Raw genomic sequence first — 4,416 nt, forward strand, 5'->3', positions numbered from 1 at the left:
TGGAAAGAAGTGTTTTATGGGGCTTGATAGGGTCTTTGGTTGGACTATTGGTAGGTGGAGTTGTTGTAATAGTTGGAGTTGTGAGGTCTATGATCTTGGTTCTGGGGTTGCTGGTTTCCCCACCCAAGGTTTGGGTGGACCAGGATTGTGAGGTCTATGATCTTGGTTCTAGGGTTGTCTTGATGAGTTCCCAACATAATTGGCTTGTTCCCAATCATCTCCTTCCTCTGCATTCACTCCTTCTTGAGCTGGTGGTGGGATATTAATTGCTGCAACTTAGTTCTTCTCCATCTGCTTGGTGACCTCTGCTAGTTGATTAGTAATCAACTTGTTTTGGGCCAGCAATGCATCCATGTAATTCAGCTCCATCACTCCTCTGTTGTTGCTTCGATCTGAGGCATAGAAATATTCATTATTAGCCACTATTTCAATGACATCAATGGCTTCCTCTATTGTCTTCTTCTTATTGAGAGAGCCTCCTGAAGAGTGATCTAGAGCCTTCTTTGCTTCATATGATAATCCTTCATAGAAAATATGTAGCTGGACCCATTCATTGAACATGTTCGGAGGGCATTTTCTTGTCAACTCCTTGTATCTCTCCCATGCTTCATAGAGAGTTTTCCTATCTTGTTGCCTGAATGTTTGGACCTCAGCCCTCAACCTATTGACTCTTTGAGGAGGGTAGAATCTTCCCAAGAAATTGTTCACCATATCCTCCCAAATAGTAAGGCTTTCTTTAGGGAATGACTCTAGTCACTTAGATGCCTTGTCCCTAAGAGAGAATGGGAACAAAAGTACTCTATAGGTGTCAAGATGAACACCATTAGCCTTCAGAGTATCACATATTCTCAGGAAGGTGGTTAGATGTTGGTTGGGGTCTTCTTGGGCACTCCCTCCAAATGAGCAATTACTTTGGACAGGGGTGATGAGTTGTGGTTTTAGCTCAAAGTTGTTGGCATGAATGGTTGGCTTTCGAATGCTGCTTCCACAATTCCCAGGATTGGGATTAATGTAAGAGCCTAGCACTCTTCTCTCCTGCCCAGCATGATTACCAGCACCTTCTCCAGCATGATTATGAACCTCTTCCTCCATAGCAACGTCTAGATCTTCTTCCAACTCCTCTTCTCCAACTATTCCTTTCCCTCTTGCTTTTCTCCTTAATCTAAGGAAGGTCCTGTCAGGTTCACTATCAAAAGAGGTTGAAGCTCCTCTTCTACATGTCATATGCTCAGCAAAACAAACAACAAATAGCAAGTGAAGAGTTCACTGTTAATGAAAATTATGGTTAGAGTGGTTAGAGCAATTAATCAAACAGTTAGTGGAGTTAGTGGATTAGTTGAGCTGGAAAGTAAATGGATAGAGAAAAACAACTAAAGTTGCAAAAAATAACACTAAACAACTAGAATTGAAATTAATTAACAAAAGAAAAAATTTTTAATCTAGTTATCCTCCAATTTAATCATTGTCAATACAAAATCAATCCCCGGCAACAGCGCCATAAACTTGATGCACGAAAACTTGTCTCTCAACAAATTTCCCTCGGCAAGTATACCGAATTATCGTCATGTAAAAACTCACAATAGAGTGAGGTCGTATTTGGTACACGAAATTGTGATCATCAATGGCACCAACAACTTGGTATGCACAATTATAATCTCAACTCTTTGTCACAACTCCGCACAACTAACCAGCAAGTGCACTGGGTTGTCCAAGTAATAAACCTTACGTGAGTAAGGGTCGATCCCACGGAGATTGTCGGCTTGAAGCAAGCTATGGTCATCTTGTAAATCTCAGTCAGTCAGATTCAAATGGTTATGGGGAATTGATAATTAAAAGATGAATAAAGCATAAAATAGGATAGAGATACTTATGTAATTCATTGGTGAGAATTTCAGATAAGCGTATGAAGATGCTTTGTTCCTTCTGAACCTCTGCTTTCCTATTGCCTTCTTCCAATCATTCATACTCCTTTTCATGGCAAGATTTATGTTGGGTTTCACTGTTGTCAATGGCTACCTCCCGTCCTCTCAGTGAAAATGGTCCAAATGTGCTATCACCGCACGGCTAATCATCTGTCGGTTCTCGATCATGTTGGAATAGGATCCATTGATCCTTTTGCGTCTGTCACTACGCCCAACACTCACGAGTTTGAAGCTCGTCACAGTCATCCCTTCCCAGATCCTACTCGGAATACCACAGACAAGGTTTAGACTTTCCGGATCTTAGGAATGGCCGCCAATAATTCTAGCCTTTACCACGAAGGTTCTAATATGAGATTAGAAACCCAAGAGAATATACTCCAGCTGTCGTCCAATGACTACGTCGAACATCATGTAGATCGCTTTGTGGTTGTCAAGCACGCGACCTTGGCTAAGCGAGTAACAAAGATTGGGTGATTGTCACGGGTCACCCCTTCATTCTGACTTAACTGAATTAAGAACGAGAGTATATCTTGGAGAAGAAGTAGGCGTGAATTGAATAGAAAAACAGTAGTAATTGCATTAATTCATGAAGCACAGCAGAGCTCCACACCTTAATCTATGGTGTGTAGAAACTCCACCGTTGAAAATACATAAGAACAAAAGGTCCAGGCATGGCTGAATGGCCAGTCTCCCACAGAGGGTTCAATCATCAAAACATGATTAAAAGATAGATTGAAAGATGAAAATACAATAGCAAAAGGTCCTATTTATAGAAAACTAGTAGCCTAGGGTTTACAGAAATGAGTAATTGATGCAGAATCCACTTCCAGGCCCACTTGGTGTGTGCTTGGGCTGAGCATTGAAGCTTTCATGTGTGGAGACTTTTCTTGGAGGTAAACGCCAGCTTTTGTGCCAGTTTGGGCGTTTTGACGCCAGAATTTTTGTGCTGACTTGGAACGCCAGTTTGGGCCATCAAATTTCGGACAAATTATAGACTATTACATATTGCTGAAAAGCCCAGGATGTCTACTTTCCAACGCAAATGAGAGCGCGCCAATTGGGCTTTTGTAGCTCCAGAAAAGCAACTTCGAGTGCAGGGAGGTCAGAATGCAACAGCATCTGCAGTCCTTTTCCAACTCTGAATCAGATTTTTGCTTAGGCCCCTCAATTTCAGCCAGAAAATACCTGAAATTACAGAAAAATACACAAACTCATAGTAAAGTCTATAAATGTGATTTTTAATTAAAAACTAATAAAAACATAATAAAAACTAACTAAAATATACTAAAAACTACCTAAAAATAGTGCCAAAAAGCGTATAAATTATCCGCTCATCACAACACCAAACTTAAATTGTTGCTTGTCCCCAAGCAACTAAAAATCAAATAGGATAAAAAGAAAAGAATATAAAATGAATTCCAGAAACATCTATGAAGATCAGTCTTAATTAGATGAGCGGGGCTATTAGCTTTTTGCTTCTGAACAGTTTTGGCATCTCACTTTTTCCTTTGAAGTTCAGAATGATTGGCATCTATAGGAACTCAGAATTCATATAGTGTTGATGATTCTCCTAGTACAGTATGTTGATTCTTGAACACAGTTACTTTATGAGTCTTGGCCGTGTCCCTAAGCATTTTGTTTTCCAGTATTACCACCGGATACATAAATGCCACAGACACATAACTGGGTGAACCTTTTCAGATTGTGACTCAGCTTTGCTAAAGTCCCCAATTAGAGGTGTCCAGAGCTCTTAAGCACACTCTTTTTGCTTTGGACCACGACTTTAACCGCTCAGTCTCAAGCTTTTTACTTGACACCTTCACGCCACAAGCACATAGTTAGGGACAGCTTGGTTTAGCCGCTTAGGCCAGGATTTTATTCCTGTGGGCCCTCCTATCCACTGATGCTCAAAGCCTTGGGTCCTTTTTATTTTACCCTTGCCTTTTGGTTTAAATAGCTATTGGCTTTTTCTGCTTGCTTTTTCTTTTTCTTTTTTCTTTTTTTTTCTTTTTTTTCGCATATATAATTTTTTTTGCAAGCTTTTCACTGCTTTTTCTTGCTTCAAGAATAAATTTTATGATTTTTCAGATTATCAATAGCATTTCTCCTTTTTTTCATCATTCTTTCAAGAGCCAACAATTTTAACATTCATAAACAACAAATTCAAAAATATGCATTGTTCAAGCATTCATTTAGAAAACAAAAAAGTATTGCCACCATATCAAAATAATTAATCTGTTTTAAAATTCAAAATTTATGTACTTCTTTTTCTTTTTGTAATTAAAAAAACTTTATTTAAGAAAGGTGATGGATTCATAGGACATTCATAGCTTTAAGGCATAGACACTTAGACACTAGTGATCATGTAAAAAGACACAAATATAAATAAAACATAAAGCATAATTTTCGAAAATCAGAAAAATAAAGAACAAGAAAATTAAAGAACGGGTCCACCTTAGTGATGGCGGCTAGTTCTTCCTCTTGAAGATCTTAT

General features: G+C 38.9%; 1 pseudogene; it reads right to left on the reverse strand.

The window, feature by feature from the left end:
• Positions 1-276: 276 nt before the first annotated feature.
• LOC148567739 (uncharacterized) lies at positions 277-1,224 on the reverse strand (annotated as a pseudogene).
• Positions 1,225-4,416: the final 3,192 nt, after the last annotated feature.

Source organism: Arachis ipaensis, chromosome B4 (assembly GCF_059453495.1).
Source record: "Arachis ipaensis isolate K30076 ecotype BB chromosome B4, ASM5945349v1, whole genome shotgun sequence".
Classification (NCBI taxonomy): Eukaryota; Viridiplantae; Streptophyta; class Magnoliopsida; order Fabales; family Fabaceae; genus Arachis; species Arachis ipaensis.